Genomic DNA, 27,081 nt, shown 5'->3' with positions numbered 1-27,081 from the left:
CACAGGAATGATGGGGGAGCACTGCTTCCTGGACCATTTCCACAGGGAATTAGGAAATGTTAAAAATCTACCCTAAGAAAACAAAAACGCTATACTCAATGAGTGGGGGGAAAATCCCCACCATTATTTCCCATTGCTTGACATTATATTTTAAGGTGATTTAAAATTATTTCAAAGCACTTTAACTCATTTATAAATAATAACACATAAAGTATTTGTTTACTATCCTATATATTTTAGATTGATTTGAGTTTTGAAAGGAAATTCCTTAGAAAAATTAATTAAGTATAAATGAAAATAAATACACAAATAGTTGACATTGTCAGACTAGGTTAAGCAAGTGAAAGTTTTGCTCAGTGTGACAGATTTGGGGGGTGTGAAAGTCTGATCGCCAAGTCAATCTGAGTTGCAATGGATCAGCACAAGTATGTGACAGTTTTGGTGTTTGTTTGTTTTTAACATCAGAAGTGGGATCTCCTCACTTTAAAAATTTTTGGGCTAGACTACTAAACGTATTAATCCTCTGTAGCAAATGCCAATTATCTGAGATGCTGATTAGATAACCACTCTTTTTACTCCTATTACTTCTCAATTTGTTTATTTTCTCAGCTTTTTTCTTTGCTTGAAATATTACAATGTCTGACAGAGTCTTGTCGTATCTAACACTTTCACAAACATACATACATTTGATTCTAATATAAGCCTTGTGTAGGTGAGGTGGCTAAAGGGTTAAATTTGTACCTGGGTTCCATAGCATATCATTTATCATTGGTCGGCACCAAGACCAAATTGGAACCCAGGTCTTCCAGCTATTTTTAATATGCAGAGATCTGAAAAAGAGGATGAGGTCCAAAATTTTGGGCCAAACTCCCAAAAACTCCTCCATAGAAATTGGTTGAGAACTCTCCTTTGACACCTGCCTGGAGAGAGACATTTCTGGCTTTTCCATGTAGCACAAATCTATACCAGAACAGTTTAATATCAATTTCCTTCACATCTTTTCTTGCTCTCTGTGGATGACATTCCAACCTTTGTCTTGGCATTTTAAACTCCCCATGAAAAGTTATCTGTGACAGGTCTTCTTGACTCCATGGATTTAAATACCAACTGCTCTGCTCCAGGTCAACACCATCTAGCCTGGGGAATGTTTTCTTCCTGTGCTAGTCACACTGCCTTAGCATCAAAAATAAGTTTGATCAGGATGTGAGGGCGATCTGGCTGCGACATCTGTCACCCCATTGATCGCCAGGGTTGATTCGGCTGATCTGGCTGGCGAGGCGGGTGTCCCCCTCCTCCCTCACTGATCCACGTGCGTCCCTCCAGAAGCTGCGCGCTCGGTCGAAGAGGACGACCTTCCCCCCAGAGGAGAGGACCGGTCTTCGGTCAGGGGTATACGAGTAGCTGCGCTCCCCTGCTAGAACCTCCAAACAAGTTCTCAAAAATAAGTTTGATCAGTGAGATGTCAAGGCAAATTTGTCATTCACTTTTAAAAAATTAAAAATAAACTTAAAAATTTTGCATTGAATTTTAGAGAGGAATGGAGAGAGAGAGAGAGAGAGACAGAGAGAGAGACAGAGAGACAGAGAGACAGAGAGAGAGACATCAATGTGTGTGTGTGAGAGAGAGAGAGGAGATCCTTGTAATTCAGATGTTGTCAAAGGTTCATTTCATTTTTAGGCATTCATCGTGAATTCACTGTAAGCCAGGAAAAGTGCTAGGAGGAGGTTGTATGAAAATCACATTTTTTTTCCTTTTCTCAATGATCTTCAAGTCTAGGTGGGTAGCAGGTGAGTTTGGTATATAGTAATCTGGAGGGCCAGGAAGGAAATGGGGAGTGATGCCAAGGGTCAGTAGCAAGGAAGGAATCTGTTCATGGACCTGCAGGATAAGCAGGGAGAAAGTGTGGATGTGTGTCTGTGTGTGGTGGGTATCAGTGTATGTGAGTACAAGGGTATTTGTGAGCATGTGACAGTGTATATGAGTGTGCACGTTAGTGTGGGAGGTATTTGTGAGAGAAAGTATGTGTATGTGTGTGTGTGTGTGTGTGTGTGTGTGTGAGAGAGAGAGAGAGAGAGAGAGAGAGAGAGAGAGTATTGGAGGAATCAGGCTGAACTGAGGAGGGTGGCCAGGGGCTGAGTTGGGAAGGCATGTCCAGGGCAGTGAGAGTGACCACCAGTGAACAGCTAGGGAAGGTCCTGAGTTCACATAGTAAAATCAGTCAGCACTCTACCCATTCTCTGCATGATTTTATCATATTTAGTTCAATTAGATCAGCCCAAACCTTCATCTCAAAACTATTAACCTTTGTAATCTGCATACTTGATCTAACAAGTTGAATTTGTTTGGGTATTATAAAAGTTTGTATAAATCTGTTTTTGATAGTCACCTTTCAAATAATGACAGCTTTACCTTATGTTTGTTCTTTCTTAGGCAAACTCTATGTATTAAAGTCCTTTAATATTTTATTGTGTGTTATTTATTTTACCTCAACATTATTTAGCCATTGATTTTCTCTGAATTATCTTCTATCTTTCAGCTTTCCATGTTATTTTTCTTACAGATATGATATTAAATACAAATGGGATAAGATGAACCCATTGCATTTTAACTATTTGTTTTTCCATAGATTAAGTGCCTTTTGTTTTTTGTTTCATCTTTCAAACTTCCATTTTGATCTATACATAGTATATGAATAATTAAACTTCTTTATGGAGGAATAAAGGCCTAAAACATTCTACAACTTTTGCTATGATTTTCTCTCCTTGATGGACGTGCTTTTTCCATTAAGCTTTTTTTTTTTCTGAAGAACTTACAGCTATGTTCAAATTATTAATTCAGGTAAGTGACTTTTTCTCTAGGACAGAAACCCATGTAATGTTTTCATTATGTGGAGGATTAGCTAAATGAAGAAATTTAATAACTTCCAAAAGAAAAATGGAAAGATAATTGGAAATAACAAGACAAATGGAGAAGAGAGACAAAAACTAAATGAGTGAATTATGAGCCAAATGGGTTTATTTATTGTAGGGAAAATGATGATCAGAAATGGGGCAAAATAGAAATAGACTCAAAAGTGAATGGCTCCTTCCTGATTTTCCTTCCGTCCCTTCTTCACAGAATTCTGGGGAGACTATGGCTGTATCCCTTTGAATCAGAAGATCCCTTTACACATCAGACCCTTAATAGACGCCTATCTCTCTATATAAAAGCCTAATATGCAAATTGTCCCTGTGGGAGTTTGACCAAGAGACCAATCGCTCGCTATGACATGCACTGACCACCAGGGGCCAGCACGGAACAAAGGAAGGCCCCAGTCAGCAGCTGGCAGCTGAGGAAGGAAGGTCCTGGCTGGCAGCCAGAAGGCCCGATTGGCCCTGATCGCCAGCCAGGCCTAGGGATCATACCCATGCATTAATTTCGTGCACCGGGCCTCTAGTTAATGAATAAATAATTACATTCAAGATGTGTTACTTTCACTAAATGTAGACCATGCTAATAACATGAAAGTTAAATGATCCAAACTGGGCTACATTTGAAAACAGTAAACAATTTTCATCACATGTACAGAAAACAGACTCTCAGAATCATATAGCAGAATTAAAAATAGCACCAAGTCACTTCTGTGCTAATTCACTATAAGATGCAGGTGAGACTCGTTTTGTGCACAGATAAGAAATTATTATATTTACTCCTCACTGGATTTAGCATTTATTAGTAATCTTAGGAAAATGTAGGTAAAAATCATCTTGTTTTGTCTTCAGCAAAACCAGCAATTCTAAAGTACATCAAATTTTTCTATTATTGAGGGATAAATATTGTTTGTATATTTATTAAACTCTTCTTAAATGCATGCTTTCCTAGAAAGTGAAAAAAGTGTACAATTCCTTAATGAATACAGGGATCTCACTATTGGCATTCAAAATTTGCAGAGTTATGAAAATATACACACTAGATGATGCTTTTCATTCTTGAAAGTTGGCATCTACTTGTTTATTCACTAGCCTAAGTTTATATTTGATGACTTCTTTTTCTCTCACTTCTTCTTTTGGGAGACAAGAAACCAGGTAAAACCTAAATTCTTGCTTCAGCAAAGATGGAAAGACTGTGTCTCTGTTTAGCAGGAAACAAAAAAAGTGCCTTTTCCAATGAAGTCAAATTGGTAAGATTGATCAGTTTTGAGAGGGGGGAGCTTTTAGTGTTTTTCCCAAGTAGAAAACATGGTTATTTCCTCTCCCTGACGTGCCCTCATTTGCTCCCTCCCACTTCCCCTCACACTTAATAATCCTTTAAAACTGGTTTCAAGTATGACCTGCTCAATTTAACTCCTTCAGTCCCATGTTTAGGTTTGACACCTTCCTGCGTGTTTCCACAGCACTCTGGACATACTCATGGCCCCTGTGTATCACTGCCCTTCCCAACCAATACACTTACTAGTAAGACACTGGAGTGTGGGAAACCTACTCCATTTAGTCGCTCTAGACACTAGCTCTGCACCTAGATGTGGAAACTAATAATGTGGAATGAGCAAGTGGACAGGAAGTTAAAGATGAATTCTAGGTCCAAGTGCAGATAATTTAGTCACTTGCTGGATGTTTTAAAGTTTCTATTTATCCCCATTTAAGTGGGGACTATAACTTTTGCTCTTCACACCTGGCTCATCTAGATAAAAGAGGGCTGTCTGCTACCTCACTACATTACACCAGGTTTCTTTGGTTCACGTTTCTCTATTATATTTTTCTGTATCAAACAACTTTAGCTTGGATTATGCTGTGATACGAAACAGCCCTGCAATCTCAGAGGATTTCTATGACAAAAATGTTTATTTCTTGCTCCTGACCTTGTTGGATGCAGGTCAGCTTCAGCTATGTGCCAGGTTTCCTTCTGTGGGAGGCTGGAGGGAGAGCCTTTAACCCAGTCTCAAGGTAAAGAGGGTCAAAACATAGACAAAACCGGGCAGGGCCATTAACCTCAGATGTGGGACATGTCGATGCCTCCACATTCCACCGACAAAAGCACGTTTGTGGAAAAGAAGGTTCAATATTTGCCCAGAGCAAGGCAGGCGGTCATTGGGAACAGTAACAGGCTACCACAAGGGATTCATCTATCCCCATCCCCTTTACTTTCCATCACTCTGGGTCCTTACTCTCATGTGCATGTATCTCATAAGAAGTACTTTCTGTTTTGGGTTTCCTTCTTCCTAAAGAATATATTTTTAGCACTTCTTTCTGTGATAGCATGGATTAATAAATTTCCTTATTTTTTTTTATTTCTGAAAATGTCTTTCTACCTTCACCCTTAAGTGACAATTTATTTTAATTGCTATTTTCCTCTAGAAATTTGAAAATATTTTTATAGTGTCTTCTATTTATTGTTGCCAATATTGAGTCATCTGTTCACCTGTCATTTCTTTCTAAAAGTTTCTGTTTTCTTTGGGGCTGCTTTATGTGTAATTTTAGCATATCCACATATGTGTCTACATGTTGGCTTGAAGTAACCCTTGAAGACAATGTATTTTCTTCATTTCTGGGATATTTTTCATATCTTGATATTTTAATCTCTTCATATTTTGTGCTGCATTCTTGATAGTTTCAGACTTATCTTCTAATTAACTAGTAATATCCTTAAAAAGTCTAATTTTATTCAATCATTTGCATTTCAATTGCTTTAAAAAATATTTAGAGGTTCTAGTAGTGTATTTTGCATATAATTTTTAATATTATTATGTCCTTCCAAAATATGTCTAGTTCTTCCTTATATTTATTTATTTCAAATATAATTATTTTATATTCTTTTAAAACTTTTTCTATATTTTGCCCTTCCGGGGTGCTAATTTTCCTTTTTAAAAAGCAGATGACTTTTTCTCATTGTGATTTATTCACGTGGTTTGTACAGTTTTTAAAAACACATAATTTTTATTGATTTTATAGAAAGAGGAAGGGAGATGGTGAGAGAAACATCGATGTGAGAAAGAAACTTTGATTGGCTGCCTCCTGCACACTCCTTCCTGGGGATCAAGCGCACAACCCTGTGATATGCCCTGACCAGGAGTCCAACCAGTGACCTTTTGATTCATGGTACCACACTCAACCATCTGAGCCATCCAAGCCAGATTGAACAGTTTTATTGTAAGGTCGTCATGAGAAAGATTTTCTCTCCTCTAGAAACCTCAAAAGCCTGTGAACCTCAAAACTTCTCAACAAAACCATTTATAGTTTGCCACCTTCAAAGTCCTATAGAAGTGAACAATTCTGGAAGAACTTTTAAATTTAATATCAGGTTGGATTCTTTCCTTATTCAAGTAGATTATATCAGTAAATTGCATTCATGTGTGTGGTGAGCCTTCAATTGTATAACTGTTCTCCACCTACCTCTGAGACTGATGTCGGCCCTGCTCATTGCTTTCTCAGGGCATCAAGTTGAGTTGTGCTATTACTTTCTCCAGGAAAGGGAGGGCACTTGCAGAGCCAGATTTTAATCTCTTCATATGTGAATGCAAAGAATTCAAGTCCACAGCCTCCACTTCACGTTGACACAATGTTATATTTCCTACCCTAGTTATATTTCCTATATTTACAATTGTGTGTGTGTGTGTGTGTGTGTGTGTGTGTGTGTATGTGTGTATACTCTGGATATTTTTAGTGATTCATTTTTCAGTTTACTAATATCCCTTTTGGCTGTTATTATTAAAAACATGTGTTAAGTGTTTTTATTTACTAAATTTATTAGATTCATGAAATTCTAATTTCCTTTGAAATGTTATCCAGGATTTCCATTTGATTCCTTTTTATTGGTTCCAGTTCTCTGCTGAAGTTTTCCACCTTGTCAATTCATATTTTGAGCATATTAATCAAAGTTATTTTAACTCTTGTATTGGTATATTGTGTAACTACAATATTGAATAAGCTATAGTCCTTTTATTGATTATTTTCTCTCTTGGCTCCTTTTCTGGGTATGATTATTGATATTTGATTGAATGCTGGAAAGTATATATGAAACATTATAAAGATAACTTGAGGATATAAATGATGTTAGCTTTGTCTAGAGAGGGTTTAGTTCAGTTTTTTGCTAGTAGCTAGAGACTTATCAACTTTATTCAGCCTGGGACTCAGATGATTCAAATCTGGGTTTCTGTCTTTGACAGTACTGGTTCATATTTAATTTTTCTTTATCTCTGGGGTATAGCAATTCAGGATCCCACCAGAATCTGGGATGTTTACAAGGTTTCTATGACACTGAATTCCAAATTTGACTCCCAGTATCATGGGGCTATTGAGCGCTTTCTTAGCCACCACTTTCAGCTTGGCTTCTCAGCACCTAGTAGTTACTTAGCCAACAGTAAGTAGCTCATGTAGAATCAACAAAGTAGAATCATATGTCAAGTTCACTTGTCTGTGCTTCCTTCTCTCCAGGATCTTGTTTCAAGTCCTGGTTGCTTTGGCAACTATCTAAACTTAATTTTTTTTTCTGCCTAATCCTACAAGACTACCTGAAACTTTCTTAGCTATCTGTTCATGGCCTCTTCTTTCTACCTGGGTCTCAGCCATTGGGATTTATGCTACTTATAACTTAGCAACCCAGTGCCAGCCTTCGTATAGGGGACTCTCCAAAGGAATGTTCATGATCGATCTATTGTAGAATTAGTGGCCAAGTTTCATTTTTTAAGAAGTCTAATTATTGGAATTACATTGCATAAACAGATGAATATAGGAAGATTTGACATCTTTTATATTCTATAAAGATTTATGTATTTATGTGGGTCTTGCACATTTCTCAGATTGTCTATTCCTAAGAATTTTATGGGAATTTTTGTCACTGGAAATAAAGTCATTTGTTTTCATTACCTTATCTAGATATGTATTGCTTTTTGTAAGTCATTAATTTCTGCATATGGATCTTCTATCAAGCCACTTTACTGAACTCATTAATTCAAATTCATTTTCAATTGATTTTTTTTTAGCATTTTCTAATTAGATAATCATAGAGTTTGTCATGACTCAACTATTTTAAAAAAAGCAGTTATGCGGAAAAATTCCCTCACAGCAATATAAATGAATTGTCAAGCTCTGAGAATATATGTTGTGGCTGATAACTTAAGTTTCTTCATCCTAACAGAAGTGGGCAAACTCCTGGCAGGAGAGGGCATGTCTCAAATTAACAGACCCTTTTCTCGTTACCACAGGTTTGCGAAAATTCAGTCTATACAATGAAAGGCATCATTTTTCAGACATCTGACAAGGAGACTTGGTTAATGTAGTCATGAATTATTTCTCTTAGAAATTTTTCATTGTAGAAAAAAACTTTGAGAAAAGAAAGTCTTGTTGTAACTATTTTTTAAATGAATATGGATTTACTATCTTTCTTTTATAATCAGATGAACCTTTTACATGTTATGAGTGATAGCTGTTGAAAAATATATTAGCGTCCCTCTCATGCCTGAGGTTTGCAGGTGTCCTTCCTTGGAGGGGGCATCATCACAACTCAAATGGGAAACTGTGTGGATAGTAGGAGAAGTCAGGGAGATTTGCACTCCAGGAAATGATTGGGACTCAAGAACATGCCATTTGGATATTATACTCCAATAATATCATATCCACTGGGATTATGTGCTTGATAGTACAAATCATGTTTCTCTTTGTGTGTGTGTGTGTATGTGTGTGTGTTGTGTGTGTGTGTGTGTTTAAGCTCATGTTCTCTTTCTTAACTTATAGATTTCTCTTTATAATGTACATCTGAAATTGGCCAGGGATTTGACCTTCTGCATAGGAATCAATAAATAAAAAGGAATTTACTGCCGCTCCTAATTGCATGGCCAGTTATTTGACTGTGCATGGCAATAGGGGGCTGTTCTGATTATTTTCTATAGACTCCATGGAGGCACATGCAGGCCATGTTTTGGTTCTCAGCCAAAGACAGGGTGAGCCACTCAGGACTGTGAATCTCAGGCATTGAAGTTCCACCCACCACTTAGTAGGGGACATTCAGTGCAGATAATTTCATGCCCTCACATCTTCTAATTCTAGTCTTTATTCTAGAGGTATTAATAAGAATCTTACTGTGATTTTTGAAGTTCCCTGGAAAAAAGTCATTTATATAAACTCTCGATAATGGATGCTGAGGACATCCTTTCCATCCTTCAATGGAAGAGAGAAGGGAAATGGACCTTATATTTTTGTCTTGTTTTGTTTTGTTTTGTTCTGTTTTGTCAGAAACAATGTATTTGCTTACACCTAACTAACAAAAATTCAGCACAATAGCATCTGAATGTGTTTCTTTTTACTAGTAACAGTCATCTTAATTCTGATAGTAAATAACTGTGGGGAGCTAAGATGTTAAGGAAGCATGAGTGTGACTACAGTTACCCTTTCTAGGTGTGTGGAGTAAAGGTTAAAGGTAAATTTTGAAAGCACATTATAATAACAAAAAAGAGAAAAAAGAGATGCCAAGCTTCATGGTGATTCTATACTTAAGCAAGTATTTGAGAAATCTGAGAAAACAGTTGGCATAAGATATTATTGCTACTGTTCAAATATAAAATAAATGCAATTAAAATTTCCCATTACATATTTGCAATCACTCTGGACAATGATTAAGTGGAAATTGGTTGTGGAATAGCATTAGCATGACTTTCTATTTATTGTCAGTAAGGCTGAGTTCAGATTTTTAGGAAAATAAGCAGGAAAAAACATTTATATTGTAAAGGACATGAGAGCATACAATTATACTAATTTGCTACTGAGATGCTGGCATTGTTTGAAAACAGGTGCATCCACTGTTTAAGAGAGAATAATGAAAAGCATTCTAAAAGAGATGCCTGATGGCTAAATGGTTATGTTTCTTTATACTTTTTTGGAATAAAAAATATTTTGGTGTCTGTTAGCCAAAACATCAACTAAAGATACTCTGCCATTTTCTTTAATAAAGTTTAAGTGTCATGATTCTACAAAACCAGTAACCCTTCTATGATCCAACTGCCCTTCCTTCCCTCATTCCCTGCAGTCCCTGCCTCTCTCTGTTCCTACGATTTGATTTGAGTGCTTCCGTCACTCAGCAAACAGGTGGTTAAGCTTCTGCTAGGAGCAGGGCAGGTTTTCAGTTGCTGCCAGCCACGCACAGATGAACTGCTCTCAGAAATGTGAGGATTTGGGACCAGCTTCGGCATGGCTAGGCCACTAGTCCAATGGCCTTGAGTTGAAGGTAGGGAACAACCCATACTTTTCCAACTCCAAAGTGCTCTTCTCCTAAAATTGTGCCTCTCCTGAGACAAGAATGAGATTAAAAAAAAAAAAAAAAAGGCTTCAAAGGATAACACAAACTGATAAGGAAGCTTAAGGACAGTGAGATTATCTTTGAGATAGAGTTTGAGATCCCACTTTGTAAAAACAGAGAATAGACAAGAAAAAGAGTGGAATACCAGACTGGGCCACGTTTGGGGCATGTTTGGGTACAGTAGTTTCTCAGTCAGTTGGCACTAAGAGAATAGCACGGTGTCTAGCTGCATGTGGAGGGCATGAAGGCCCGCCGAGTATTCAGGTTTTATTAGGCAAGATGGAGGCATCAGAGCCCTTTGGTTACTAGAACTCCACCGTAGGTTGATCTGGCATTGGTGTAGGCAACAGATTGCGCAGACAGGCTGGAATCAGGGAGACCAGTTAAAATGGTCACTAAGAAAAAGACCTTTGGCTCAAGGTGCATATGGTGACCTGGGAAACAGGCCACAGTCTCTCATCATCAATTTTAAGGGCCATCATCATCAACAGGGCCATGATCCAGTTGAAAATGTCAGAAGATGGCAAGGGACTCTGGGGAAGATAATTCTACTCTGGTTTAGCTTAAGAACAGGAAAGAAATAGAAATATAACGGGTAGAGATACTCAATTAACTATTCCTTAGTCAATTAGTAATGCTAATTTGTCCCTTGTGTCCTATTGACATTCAACATTTTTCTTTCTGTCTCTCCTCCCCCACACCTCCTTCTCGTTCTTCCTTCTTTCTTGCATTAATTCAGTCACTTCTATACATTAGATGCTGTGCTTTTGTTATTCCCTAATTGCTAGGGAATAAAACAATAAATAAGGCATCTCACTAGAATCCCACAGCATCTAAGGAGAGGGCAGTAAAGAAAGGTGTTGCAAGGACAAAAGAGCACAAGGACGCACAGATCAGGTTGTCCGAAAGCTATGAAAGAACAGCTGGGAAGGACTCTATAGAGAAGGCAGGTGAGGAGCCAGCTCTGTTGAGTTCACAGAAATTCCTTTCTTCCTAACTGGCCAAGTTCTTCTCTCTCCCCAATCTCCATCAAGTGTGGGCTCTTGACCTTGGTTTCTCAAGCTGCAGGAAGGGTCCTCACTGCTGCAAAGCGTTGGCTCTAAGACAATCATAAATTCGGAAGACATTTAGCGATATTTTGGCAAACTTTGTTTCTTGATTTCCCAGGACAGTGGCAAAATGGCTATTAAGAGTCTTGGATTTCCTTTTAGTCACATTGTATTGTAGAAATGGGCAATGTGATTAAAGCTTTTTCTTGGTTCATGGTTTTCTTTTTTTTCCCCCTAGCTTCTGTTTTTCTTCTTTTACTCCTACCATCCACATGGTAGGAGAAAGGGCACAAAATTTGAAATTTAAAGTCTTGAGAGTTGATGTCCCAATTCCATTTACCAGCTGTGTGACTTGAGCCTCAGTCTCTTCAGCTACAAAATGAGGAGGAAAGATCTCCCTCCCAAGATTATAAATATGAAATGATAGTAATGTACCTTATAAATTGTGCATTCTCTAATGTTGATTATTTTTAGTTGCTTTATAAAACCCTACTTCTAACTAGTCATCATCCTTTTTTATATAGTATGATCTCTATAATACATACTAGTATATGTGTATGCATATTTTACATTTCCTTAAGCAAGCCTCAGGTCCTTTAGAGGATGGTACAGGTTCCTTCTTTGAACTATTCAGTTCAAAGAACCACATAAGAACCAGTAATAAATCACATAAGAGTTCATACATAAACCAAGAACATAAACTAAACCACAATTTGATGATCTGAATCAAATCAATGTGCTAAACGAAACTGAAGCTAAACATTAAGGTTCCTCTGACTTACCTTTGACCTGATAGAAGTTGGAAAAGTTATTATTAATTAGTTAAAAGTAGAAATAAACATTTGTGGCTTTCTAATATTATAATATGAAGAATAACTGTACCCTAGATCAATGTTTGCCAAACTTGTCCCTTGGGCGAAAAAAATCACTTGATATATTTGAGTAGAATACCAATTCCTGGGTCTCCTCCTGAACCAGAATTATAAAAGAGACATTGGTATCTGTAGTACACCTCAAAAGTTAGGTAATTCCTATAACTAGGCAAGGGTATTATAGAATGTTTCTTAGCAGGAGTTGGCAAATCAAACCTCCAGGTTCAAATCCAGCTTGCCATCTGCTTTTGTAAATAAAACTTTATTGGAACACAGCCATACTCATTTATTTATGCATTGTCAATGACTACTTTCACACTGCAAGAACAAAGGCGAGTAGTTTCAACAGACATTGCATGATCTGCAAAGCCTAAACTATTTACTACCTGGCTTTTTATTAAAAAAAAAATTGCCAACCCTTACTCTAGAGGAACATCAAAGGCAATAGGAAGATTACTGATCAAGGAATTACAAACTCTGAGTGATGGTCTGCTAAACAGCATGGGTCTTGGGTAAGACAATCAACCTTTCTGAAACCAAAGCATGTCCTCCGTAATGACTGAGCACCGGCGAAATGTCGATCTCCCAGATCGTGGAAATAAGATTTCTTTTCCTAAAAACTTAAAAGTCTGCCAACTAAAATATCAAGATCCCTTTGATATTTTGCAGAAAGTATTATTAACCTACCAAAGTAAATATGTAACTCACATTAATCAAAGGCTTTGGAATGGAAGGTGAAGGAAAAATCATCATTTAGCAAGTGATAATGATTTAGAACACTTTTTACAAAACTTGTATATGGGGCTCTGGCTGGTTGGTTGGGCATTGTCCCCTGCATCAAAAGGTTGCTGGTTCAATTCCTGGTCAGGGCACATGCCCAGGTTGCAGTTGTGATCCCTGGTGGAGGGTGTGGAGGCAGCTGATCAATGTTTCAGTCTCACATTGATGTTTCTATCTCTCTCTCTCCCTTTCCCTCACCCTTGCTTTTGCCCTCTCCCTCTCCGCCTTCTTCTCTCTCTAAAAATCAATAAAAAACCCAAAATGTGTATATGGGGAGATATTAGGTAGAATGGTTTTTCATGGCAAAACATTTGTGAACCACTAGATTAGATATTCTCTCGGGTCCCTTTGAGTTCTAAAATTCCGTGAACACAAATGGATATTTCAAAGTTATTAAGAATCACTTCTCCCCCCTCTCTCTTTTCTCCCTGAAGGATGAGAAGGCAGTGAAGCATTTGGGGGAGTAGAAGTGGTTAGAGATAAAATGGGGTTATATAGTCCCTAAGTTTGGTAATTGCTGAATTGAATAAAGGATAAAAATGTCTTTTTATTGCTTTTTTTTACTCTCTTTTTAAAACCTTTAATATGTAAATGTAACTGATGAATATTCAAAAGGGGAGACATATTACATTGTATTTCCCAAACTCATGTAAGCATAAAAATTCATTTTCCTGAACATCTCCTGTGACCCCTTTTCTATAGAAGATACTATTTAAATAATGTCGATCAGTGGGCTATTAGGTAGATTTATGACAGAATAAAAGTGAGTGGCAAGAGTCATTTGGTGATCAGAGAAATCAGGAGCCTACCTAGAGGGGGCTGTGTTTGGGTGTTCTCTCCTGAAAGCTCCAGGTAAGGACTTCAGGTGCCAGACAGGGATTCAGCGGTGAGGAGGGGCACTCTGCCACTTAGGACTAAATGTACACAAAATGGGATTCAGAAGCAATAGCGTCCCTGGCAGCCCTGATCACTGGTTTAGGAAAATACTGACAGGTGATGCAAAGAGTGATGAAGAACTTTAAGTCGCGGCAGTCATTAATAGGGACAGCAAAGGGATGCAAATCTTCAAAGGTGGAAGGGAAGTATCTTCGCCTGTGTTACCCCGGAAAGCAGAGCCTGAGGCAAACAGCCTTGGCCACTTGGAGGGCTTTTCTTTACCTTGTCCTTCAGGAACACTACGCGTGAATTGTCAGGCAGTAGGCATCCCCCTTTGGCCAGCACAGATGTATCTTGTTAACTAACTTGTGATACACACCTGAATTGCGTCCTTCTCTTAGTTCACCACAGGAAATCTTCCATGAGGACACAGGTAGGGATGAAAGAAGATGCCAGGATAAGAAAGACACATGATGTGGGGTCTGTGACATCTGTTCTTGATCTTGTGTCATCTTGTACCTGTTAGGACTTGATCCTGAGTATTTGTAAAGGTCATTGCTACTGTGTCCACCTGACTTTAAGATCCAGCAGGTTTACAGATATCCAGTTCATAAAAGGTGCCTCCTGTCACATGGGCACTCGGTGCCCTGGGGTCCAATGCTTATTCCCTACTAAGGCCAGGATCATGCTGGGGGCAATTTTAAGATGGAGAGAAATTCTCCATAAAGGGCACAAACTTGTTCCAGACCACTAGGTCTCTGCCCTGCGGAAATCCTACCTGGACTTGCCAGCGACCCCAGTCAGCATTGTTACCATGACACCAGCAGCACTGTCAGATCTACTGGTCACACAGGTAGGGACAGGATTGCCTGTGAGATCGCCTGGGCATGCTGAAGAGTCGTTTCTTGTTCTGACTTCACTGAAAACTGGCGAGCTATCTAGTAAGCCAAGAAATGGGTTGAAAAAAATATTCTGAAACATTATGTATGTTGCTTTCCAAATCTAAAGCAGCCCCCAAACACAGAATATCTGTTTTAGTGGTTGGTGGTGATCAGTGTGATATGTGTCCTCTGTTGGGTGGGTGGTCCAGACATAGCACCACCATGATGCCTCTACTTCCACCTTCACCTGGTCCCAGTTAATACCAGGTGGAAGTCTTAGTAACAGTTTTGCTACTATATACAAAGAATAATTGCTATGAGTTTATAACCAGAAATCTGGTTCCCATTGCTGTCCCACAGGGGAGTAGTCCAACTACTAAACCCGTCCTGAGGGCATGCTGTCTCAAGCCAGTCCTGGTTCCTGGGCAGCATGAATAGTTGGCGAAGGCTGGGTGCACGTGGCTTTACTTTTTCAGAAGGTACAATTACTAGAGGAGCAGTAAGGGATAAAAGAAAACAGGAAATACCTATATAGGGGGCACTATGGAGGTGGCCACCTCAATGTGCAAATACATTCTCCATATAGCAGAGCTGTCTTCTGAAATGCTGTAACACCTGTGTCTCAAGCCAACCCACCAGGGAGAAAAAGAACACCAGGTTTAATCCCCGATTCCCACCTCCTCTTGGGGAAAGATTTACACCATGGTCTTGGCGCACCCCTACTCGTTCTAGTTGCCCCTGTCTGAGTGCCAATCAAGATCCCATAGTACTTGAAGCCTTGGTGTCAACAGGAAACCCATGGAGCAGAATGAGAGCCACACAGTGTGTGTACTGTAAGTCTGCACCTGAGTAATGTCAGCTGGAGCCACCTATAGCCATAGAAACATGAGCCTGGAAAAAGGTCAGAGGATCCATGGATTCTCTGAAGTTCATACATGGACCATATATAAAGAAGAATCTCTGGTGTACAGCAATAAACTTACTAACTATTTTTGAATGAAGGACAGACATGGCCAAAATCCATGCCAACCATGATGCTCTTAGAGCATCCGAATTGGGGACTTGGTGGTGGCCATGGAGATTAGTATCTAAACAGAACAATTTCTACAGTTATGTCATATATAAATATATATATATATATATATATATATATATATATATATATATTAGAGGCCCAGTGCACAAAATTCATGCACTCAGTGGGTGGGGGGAGTGGCTTTCTTGCAGTCCGGGAGCCCTAGGCCCTTGGAGAGTGGGCCTAAGCTGTCAGTCAGATATCCTTAGCACTGCCACGGAGGTGGGAGAGGCTCCTGCCACTACTCTCATCAGCTGTGAGCCCAGCTCAGGGCTTCTGGCTGAGCAGTGCTCCCCCTGTGGGAGTGCACTGACCACCTGTGTTGAGCGTCTGCCCTCTGGTGGTCAGTGCACATCATAGTGACCCGTTCAGTTGATTTTCATATTAGCCTTTAATTATATAGGATATATATATATATATTGATTTCAGAGAGGAAGGGAGAGGGAGAGAGGGATAGAAACATCAATGATGAGAGAGAATCATTAATTGGCTGCCTCCTGCACACCCCACACTGGGGATCGAGCCTGCAACCTGGGCATGTGCCCTGACTGGGAATCAAACCGTGACCTCCTGGTTCATGGGTCAACACTCAACCACTGAACCACACCAGCTTGGCTATTGTTGCTTTTTAAAAAATTAACTGGATTCTAATGCTTATTCTGTTTTGCACCAAATGGTGCTTCTTTTTATATTTATTGTGTGGGAATTTGTAGAATGTATGTGGCTATATATTTATCAACAAATGTTTTTAAATAAAATACTGAAATTTTTATAATACTGTCTAAATATTTAGAAACGTTTCTAGGGAGATCTTACTTTTGAATACCTGGCTTACCAGGTAAGAGGATGACACCTACTGGTAAAACAATTTTAATTGTCAGAGGCTACCAGTGGCTTTCATATTTAAAATTTATACCTATGAGAGGATGTGGCTCCAGGTTTCATCCTTTATACAGTATTCTGATACAAACAATTTTAACAAAGCCAATAGACTATCCTAACCCTAGAATTAGAAGGTTATTTAGGTAATATTTTAAAGAAAAAAAATTGAATGCAGGGCTTTTAGAAATTTTAATCACTTTTATAGGTCTCAAATGGGAAGTTCAGAACATAAGGATAGAGATACATATGTTAAGAGATTAGAGAATACTCAAAAGTTTTCCTACCCCCACATACCAAGTATTAACTTCTTTATTGCTTATACTCAGTTTCCCATTGTCAAAGGGTCTACATCTATTAACTGGGACAATATGTTATCCTAAGACAAATAAACCAAATCTGTTCTTTAGTGATAATATGTGCACAGTTACATGGTTGTAAGGCAGAACCATTCTTTTTCTCTTGGGGATGCAGTCATAGAATCAAACATCTAGTATAGTGAAGTGCATCTGAATAATGTGTAATGCATTCTAGCTACACTGAGTGTTTCACCCAGTGATGGCTAGGGAGCCTGCTGGTGGGGTGGGGTGATGGGCAGGGTGGTCAGAATGGTTAGTCTGTGTGCAAGACAACGCAGTGTTTGCATGACCCAAGTGGCCAAATTGAGACCACTAAGTGACAGAGATTATGAAAGCTGGTGTTCCAAGCTAGGTGCAGTAAATTACTGTGTTACTCGCGGAAGGTCTCCTGGGCTCAGCCAGTCATACATTATGCGTCAATGCCTCAAATTCTACTTACAAATTATCATCAGGAATTTGTTGGCTGGCGATTCTCTAGGGAATCCAGAAGTCTCAGAAGACACTGGATTTATAGATGAACAATTTTATCTTTTCCAAACCTCTGGTGATCAAACTTCCTCATCCAAAGAATCAATTAGCAAACACGTTTTCTCAGATAGTCTTTGTTTTGTGTATATTTCCTTAGTTGGTGCTTGATTCAGGAGGGACACTTGAAATGTACTTAAATGCAAAGATGTGAGCTGTTGTTTCCAACGTAGACTTAGCTAGAGATACTTTATTAGAACAGGAAGAGCTTCTTGGCAAAGAAATACTGCCTAATTCAACAATGACTATAATATCCTGATTGTCATCATGAAACAATTTGTGCTAACTCCTTCAGGTTGCTATGTTAACCTTCAGTCACTTACATTTCTAAACATTGAATATTACTTGGAGATATCTACTTTTTACAACGTTGGGAACTATCTTAAGAAAAAGCCAATACATTTAAATTTTTCCGGATAACACGGAAAGCGTTTAGCAACATTCAAAGCATTTTACAAAAGCATTTCATTGGAATTCAATAAAGATTTGTAATGTACAATGCAATACATGCAGTCAGAATATAATTTTGCCATTCAACCGAGAACAAGGAAACCCAAAATAATGCCTGGATCTGTGAAAATAGAAATGAATATAATGATAAATGCTTTGTGAAACTTGGGGGCATATCCTTGGGAAGAGCTATATATCTACCCCCCATTATTATGATTTCAATTTTTTATAGCACTTTATGGTGCTATAAAAGCCTCTTAGTCTAAATTCAGCCCTCTGGCTAGATTCTGACAGTCTATTTGTGTTCCAATTTCCTGAATAATAAACGACTCAATGTGAAGAAATATACAGCTTTCTTTACACGTGCAGGAAGTTTTAAAGTAAAATGCATTTAAATATAAATGTTACTATGTTTTTAAAAAAAATCAAGGGAATTAAAATTTGATAAGGTGGGCAATCCACCCCCCTCCCCCATTCCAAAGAAGCATGGCATGATGAAAGCAATGTAGTCAAGAAACCCAGGATCCCTTTTCCAGTTGGTTTTGGAAGCATCACCTTTAACATGATCAGGGTTTGGTCTTTTAGGTTTTCCTTGAAAACTTGCTGTTTGCATAGTGTGCAAGGTACACTTGCATCACCTAATAGGGTTTCATTAGGAATTATGAAATTGTTAAACATAACTATCGAATGCACTGTTTCACCTGAAAGCTGCTGAAGAGCTGAAGGTAGATTGAAGACTGATGCTGAAGGAGGTTGTGAGTAGAGATGCAGGGACCTGAGGACCTGCATCCTGGATTGGTTCCTCAAGATGAAAATGATGGGTACCAACCCCTAACTCTACAGGAACAGGATATTCACAACCTCCTTTTATTTTATTTTTAAAAATATATTTTTATTGATTTCAGAGAGGAAAGGAGAGGGAGAGGGAGATAGAAACATCAGTGATGAGAGACAATCATTGATCTGCTGCCTCCTGCATGCCCCACACTGAGGATAGAACCTGCAACCCAGGCATGTGACCTGACCAGGAATCAAACTGTGACCTCCTGGTTCATTGGTCCACTCTCAACCACTGTGCCACGCCAACTGGGCCACAATCTCTTTTTAGATGTACCACTTTCTCCTCTTACTGATATGATGACATGATGTATTTAGCAATTCTTAATTCCAGTGGCCCAGGTTATGGGAAGAATACTGTTACCACTGGGCCATCAGAACTGTAAACTTGCATAGGACAAGGGGTCCATTGTGGTTGGCAATATGAAAGAAAAATATTAACTACTTCCTCAATTCCAAGTCCTGAAGGTTTTTATTCCACTTTGAAATAAATTAACATTAAAATTATTTATATTGAAAATTCCTCTTTCAACAAGGAGGACAGATGCAGGAAGCAAGAAGGATGTGGGAAGAGAGCCTACCATACAGCCACTCTTTTAATTAAGTACAGTACGTGGGATGTGAAATATGTCATAACAACTATAATAAATGGCCATCTAAAAACATAAGCAACAATTAAGTTTAATGTCTTATTCTAAAGTTGAGCAAACTTCCCTCTGACCTCTTGCACACTGAGCAAATGACAGAAAGAGTGCCCCTTGCTGTGTCCCTGAAGACCACCACCGTCTTCTGTATCGCTCCAGGGGAACCAGGCTATAAAGACATAAAAATGAAGCTACTGCAACGATTTGGAGCTGCCTGAATACTCTCAGAACAGCTGCCGGGTTAATTTGGCAGGGACCATGAAGCTCAAACTGGCAGAGCCCCAACATTCTCTCTGATTGAAAACATTTCAGCCTTTGTGAGGAAACTAGAGGAGTGTTTACTACCATGGATCATCCCTTCAGACAGGGGCAAGGTGCCCTCTGGTATGTGGTTAAGCCTTTAACCTTGATATCTGTGCTTGCATATTGCCCCAAGCAGACCTCAGTTAACTGTTTGAAACATCAGTGATGAGAGACAATCATTGATCAGCTGCCTCCTGCACGCCCCACACTGAGGATAGAACCTGCAACCCAGGCATGTGACCTGACCAGGAATCAAACTGTGACCTCCTGGTTCATAGGTCCACTCCAACCCCTCTAAGAAACTTTTCTCCATAAAGGTTGGAATTACTCTCATACTTAGACCAATGTCTAAGCAATTCTCAAACAAATAAACATAATAATTGTTTTTATATATCTTTACAGAACTCCAGAGATATAGTCAGAAGTTTTAAAAAGGGGGCCCATAGTCAAATATATGTTTAGGAAATACGCCCTCTCTTAGAGAGGCATGACTTACTATAACGTATTAAATGTACTGTGTATTTCTATAATAAATAAAATTGTTCACCTCCACTTACTCCAGAATTTCTCAAACATTTGATCACTCAACCAACCTCTCCTCATTGAATATCTATTAAACTTACAAAAAATAATGGTCTACAGAAGACAATTTGGGGAAACACCAATTTCAAACAAATTTCTTCGTTAGGTGCAGTAAATTACCATGTTACTCATTGACTGTCAAAGTTAAAATTGATTCTATAGGAAATTATTTTAGGAAACAAAATTTTTTGTACATTATGTATTAAGTTCACTTAAAGGGCAACATGTTCATCTTAGATTTTTCTATTTTATGCAGTTTTATGAAGTGACAGCTCTATATTTTACATACAAATGAAAGCTGTGGATAATTATACTGAAGAGCGCTTTCCCAAGCTTAGACTCCATTAAGTTACTAGAATTACTACTTTTGTTCAATCTCTTCATCTTCATACTTGATTGATTTGACATCCATGATATTTATGCTTGAAGATCATTGAAGAATTTAGGAAGTTTAATTACTTAAAATTATCACAAACTCTCGCTAACGCATCATCCATATTGCCCTGTCTACTGGTTTAAGTGTGTCTGCACATTTTAGTGTCTGTCTGCCCCTTTGGGCTGTCATCAGAGACTGCATCCATAGTATTTGTTGGCATGTTGTAAACTGAGGTTCCCCCCTTCTCTGCCAACACTACCACAGCTTTCCCCTGGTCTTATTTCAATTTGTCTCACCCTCTTCTTGTCTGTCTCCCTTTTTGCTTCTGAGCCTTGCTTTTCTTAGTTGTTGAAAAGTGAATCAGATCACAGTATGCCAGGGCTCCATGCCCTCCAATGCCTGCCCATGTCGCCAATCCACAGTCTATGCTTAGGTCTATAAGGCGACCAAGAGTCTTACTGTTTCCCTCAGCTTGAATCTGGGTCTCTGACCTATACTCACCCTTGCCCCCATCACATAAAATAGATGGCCTAATCAGAGAGGTCCCTCCTCTCCCTTTTCTTAGAGCATTTGTCTTTGAGATGTGAATCTTTTTAACAGACTTATTGCCAGTTTTACCACCCAAGAGTTACCTGGGAGCCACCCACCCGCTGGGATGTCATCATCAAGGAAGAAAGACACCCCATCTCTCAGGCTCTGTGGAAGGGAAGGAGCCCACCTTCCATGAATTCCTTTTCCCATCATGACCAGATGAGCGAGTTCACTTTTCATGCGGGTAAGATCAAATTTTCCTGCTCCTGCTGATGTTCTGGGTGGCACTTACCAACAAGTTAGTAAACATTTCACCCACTTGTTGTGCATATTTTCATTCTCCTTCCATTTGATTATAAGCTTTTTGCAGACACAGATTTTTTATGCTTGTTCATAGCTGTATCCTTAACGCCTCAAACAGAGCCTTTACATAGTTGACAGTTAAGAAACATTTTTGAATTGATGAATAAAAAGAAAATGCAGGAAGGTGAATATATTCTTTCCTTGGTAATCATCATCAACAAAAGTAAATGGATGGATTAAGTAGGGGTTTAAAGTGATGAGGAGAGGGAAATGGGTACTGGTGACATTAGTATGTCTTACTGCTTAGGAATGAGCAGTGGAATCAGGTATTATCTTAATGTAAGATTGATCTTTGATGTGAATCTTTATATAAGGTTGATCCTCACTTTGTCCAGAAATATAGATGAGGGGACACATTTCCCTACTCCATATCTGAGAATTCACTTAATTCTACCCACAAAAACACTGACTTATCAACTGTCTCTTTGTGATTTTTAATTTCATAGAGACAATATTTATGAATTAAAGTTTTGAAACAAAAAATTAAATGTATTTCAAAATAACTGAACCTTAGTCTGTAAACACTTTTTACAGAGTTCAAATATTTTATGTGAATATGAGTCCTGGGCTTGGTCCAAAACCATATAGAATCAATGGTAATAATGGTGCTGCTGACAAAGGAAATAGTCTAGTGACTTCATTTCTTCCGAAGCAATTAAGATAACTGTTTAAAAAAATACTGCAGAAGCCTTGAACATTTTTTCCTGTCTTAAGGATCTGAACTTATACATGTGAGCATGCCCCTTTGAGCTTATGCATATGGAACAAATATAAATATGACCAATAACAGACATAATGAGCCTGACTATAGGGTTGGCTGGATATAAGCAAGCCCTCATTGTATATATGAGCTACTATAAAATTTATTCTTCAAAGCAAAAGTATCAACCAAGACAATTGAAGGTGACTCACCCTTCGGATATACACTAGGCTGAGAACTTGATCAAACCATATAGGTTTTATTTCCCTGACAAACTATAAAGCAAACTTACTCTATGGCCATAAAACATGCACCTCTTAGGATTTTGACTCATGAAAATGTAATAAAACAACTCCAACTTGTGACCTTAAAGTGAATTCTAATTTGGTCCTGACACTAATAAAGAGCTCACTGCATTCTCGGGTCTCCTACTGTGCTGCATGACAGCCTTTTAAATGATATTTGGGGCATTTACCTATGTGATAAGGACACGGAAAATGCTAGAAGAAATGGAAGAAAACCAGTTTTCAGATCTTCTCTAGAGTTACCTCATCAAGCTGTTCTAGACTGTATAGCAGCTTTTAGTATATTTTAATAATTACTTGGAAAGCAGCACTTGAAAAAATAAAAATGTATATATGATACCAGTAGAAGGGGATGTATAGGAGCCTTAAAGTAAAAATTGACCTTTAAAAATGCTCGGAAACAGATGGGGAAAAGAAAGGGCAAATTTAAGAAGATTAACTATAATCCCTCAGCAGCAAGTAAAATAATGCACAAAAACACTATTTTATACATGTCATTTGGGAAGGGACTTCTTCTAGCCAGTATGACAAAGTGATTCAAAAGCCAAGATTCATTCTAAATTTAATGACAAATGAAAATAGCATTGTTAAGGGGAAAAACACACACTTAGGAATCAGTTAATTAAACTGAAGATATGGCCCCTAAAACGAATCAGATGGACCTAGAGGGTATTACGCTAAGTGAAATAAGTCAGTTAGAGAAAGACAAATACCATATGATTTCATTTGTATGTGGAATCTAGAGAACAATATACAGTAAATGAACAAATAAAACAGAAACAGACTCATAGATACAGAGAACAGACTGGTGATTGCCAGAGGGGAGGGTGGGTGGGAACTGGATGAAAAAAGTGAAGGGATTGAGAAGCACAGTTTGTTAGATATAAAATAGTCATGGGGATGTAAAGTGAAGCACAGAGACTATAGTCAATAATACGCTAATAATGATGTATGGTGCCAGGTGGACACTGAAAATATCAGGGGGAACTTTTTGTAAAGTATATGATTGTTTAATCACATGTTGTACACCTTAAGCTAATCTATATATATAAAACCCTAATATGCAAACAGACTGAATGGCAGAACAACCCAACAACTGGTCACTATGACCTGTGCTGACCACCAGGGGTCATGTGCAGAACATGGTGGGTGTTGGCCACAGCGGGATGGTGGAATAGGTGAGCAGGGGCCCCAGATCAAGGCGGGGCACCAGTTGCTGTCATTGGGGCAAGCCTCTGGTGATTACTGAAAATTCTTTGCTCCCGAGCCACAGTCCCACCAGGCGCTTGCACCTGCTGCTGGTGCCAGAGCCACCACTCATGTCCAGTGCCGGCCCCAATCAGTGCCATCAGCGGGTGCAAGCAGCTGCTACCAGCCCAGATCACCCCTCAGGGCTTCTCCACCTCCCCCTGCTCCTGAGGGGCGATTGGGGCAGCAGCTGCTGCTCACACCCACTGCTGGTGCTGGCCCCAATCACTCCATGCTGTCAGCAAGTGTGAGTGGGGCCAGCACCATCAGCGCATGGGAGCGGTGGTGGCGGCAGGAGCAGGGCTGCGGCAGACAGGGGACCAGGGGCTGAGGCAGGAGAGGCTGGGTCGGGGCATGGAGGATGGGCCAAGACCCATCCTCAGAGGGATATAGTATTTTGCCTAGGCTCCCAGAGTGACAAGTGGCTAACCTGGATTCACCTATTCCCACAGCTTTACTTTCTTAGAAAACAAAGAACGTTTCTTTGCACATTATGAGTCAGTATCAAATAGACAACACAGATGTTCAATAAATTATTTAGACCTACATTGAATATTACTCTCTTAGTTATGTGTTAGGTAGATTTTACCACCTTTTCCATTTGCAAGAACATTTCCCTGAATGTAATGTATTAAGTGTCCACAATAATTATTACAATGTCTAAGCAAAGTATTGTGGGAATAGGGAAATAGTGATTCCAACTCAAATGTGTTTATTTTGCTTTCATGTGATTTAGGAGAGGTGGCGGTGGACAAGAGCAGTTATTTTTTCTCTTCCCCGTCGGGTATACTACCATAAATTCTTATATTCCTCATATTCCAGTCTCAAGGTCAATATTATTTTTTAACGTTTTTACATTTGTATCCCTTCACTCATAATCATACTTTTTTATGCCTACCAGTTGCTCAGATCTCTAAATCTCAATTTTCATGGTGTCATTCTACAATTTCCATTCAATGACTGCAAGCTCTATTATCTAAGGAGGCCGAGGTGACCTGCATTCAATCTAATTTGCTGCTGACATCTGCCTCACTATTTAAAAACAAATTCAGTTCAATTTAGTGAACCATGGCTATATTGTTAGAAGTCATGCATTTAAAGACAGGAAAACACAGCTTAAAGCAAGTGGCAACAGGGCACTTAAACACAAAACTCTGGCGCTTATTTCACAGCACTTCAGTGACACACTGAAGGAAAATGCTTTGGGCTGCAGACATTAAGAGGCAGCTTTGTGATTTATTCTGCCTAAGAAATTACAGTTATCGAAACAAATAAATCCTGCAGATGTCACTGTGATGGGCTTCTATAATACAAAGCTTGAATTCGCAAGAGACAGGGGTTATCAAACTGTGGACTTAAATATAATTCTCTAGCCTCTGTTTTCTCTCCTTATAGAGCTGGAAAAAGTCATAAAAATAAGGCAACGGGGTTTATAAGCTAATAAGAAGGTGCATGCCTGGAAAACACAACCAGAAAGGACTGCATATGAAAAGGAAATGGGGTTTTCTATGTGGACTTTCTTAGGATCGTATCGGGAGCAGTGGGTATTGTGTGTCTCTAAATCTTCTGAAACAGATAGCTTCAAAAGGGAAATTAATGCCTAATTTGTTACTGTTCTTAAGTATTTGCAAGTTCTAAAATTAGATTACTGTATTTCTTTGTAAAAATTACATCCTCCCAAGAAGCCAGCACAAGAAGTTAATAGATTAGGATGAACTTTCAGTCATATTATTTTAAATATACATTAAGGTCATCTTCTCTCTTTCAACACACATGATCAGTAACCACTGTTTTGTGTGTGAATCTACTATGTGCAAGGCACCATCTTTGTTATTGAAGAATTAACTATTTCCCATAAGAAAACTTTTCAAATAACCAAAGTTAACATCTTTCATTAAAACTATTTTCCCACGTTCTAATCTCAGCCCAGCACCTCTTTCCAGTTTACTCCATTAAGTATCTTAATTCCAACACTCTTTGAACTCCATCAAGACCACCAATCCATTACCATATATGATTCTACCATATATTCAAACTTAATCACCCCTTGATGTCCTCACTCCTGTCCTTATCCAGTTTAAACTACTGTAAACCATTAAAACCACTTCCAGGCATGCCACATCAATCCTGGACTCGCCCCCTCACTTCCTCATAGTCACTTGTCAATATCTTCCTAAAACAAGACTGGAAAATATATACATTCCTAAACACTCTAAATAATAAAAAAAAAAAAGAAGAAGAAGAAGATAGACCAGTGGTTGGCAAACTCATTAGTCAACAGAGCCAAATATCAACAGTACAACGATTGAAATTTCTTTTGAGAGCCCAATTTTTTAAACTTCTTCTAACGCCACTTCTTCAAAATAGACTCGCCCAGGCCGTGGTATTTTGTGGAAGAGCCACACTCAAGGGGCCAAAGAGCCTCATGTGGCTCGTGAGCCGCAGTTTGCCGACCACTGAGATAGACCAATACAAAATTTTAGAAATGAGAATGTGTATACAAATGAAAGGAATAAGCTCCGGTCATTGTATAAGTGATGGCCAATTTTAGTACTTCCTCTAATTACCCTTTGAAAGATGTCAAGACCAAAGTTTTTGCAAGGAAGGTCACCTGCTCCCAAACACAGCACTAAAAAGCGGGGAGCCAGCCTTTGAACCCAGGCAGTTGCTGCCTGTTCAGGAGGAGAGGAATCTGAAAGTCAGGACGATGTGGATAGTGCTCCAGGAAAGGGAAATGACCAGATGCGTTCAGGTAGACTACGCAGACATAAAGCTTGCAAAGTGCCCCTTGGAAATGTCTGCTGCTACAATGGTTTCAAAAGCAACGTGAAACTAGGATTTCATTTGTTTTTTAACTGTCTAGAGCTTAAAATCAGGAACACTTGGACTTTTTTGTGTGTGTGAACACTGACAATATCCTCAGGCCAGAGCCTTTCTAGGAAAGTATAAAAAATTCACGAACCTGTCTTGATTGTGAATATAGTTGTGGAAATCCTACATATGACAGAAATATGAATTTAAAAGTCTATTCAGGATAATGCTGCCATGTGCCCAACTGGAGTTGACTTGAAATAAAAATGGTGATATTACAGGGCAAGGCAAAAGTAGGTTTACAGTTGTGAATATGAAAAACACATATTATTCTTTTCTTATTATTTATTAATTACTAGTATTACTTTC

At 38.8% G+C, this 27,081-nt stretch overlaps 1 protein-coding gene across 1 annotated transcript in view; it reads right to left on the bottom strand.

Moving 5' to 3' along the window:
- Nucleotides 1-27,081, bottom strand: part of DOK6 (docking protein 6) — a 234,914-nt gene that overhangs the window by 105,992 nt on the left and 101,841 nt on the right. The gene's annotated exons all lie outside the window — the stretch shown is intronic.

This window comes from Eptesicus fuscus, chromosome 12 (genome assembly GCF_027574615.1).
Source record: "Eptesicus fuscus isolate TK198812 chromosome 12, DD_ASM_mEF_20220401, whole genome shotgun sequence".
NCBI classification, from domain to species: Eukaryota; Metazoa; Chordata; class Mammalia; order Chiroptera; family Vespertilionidae; genus Eptesicus; species Eptesicus fuscus.
This window is presented reverse-complemented; position numbering and strand designations above follow the sequence as displayed.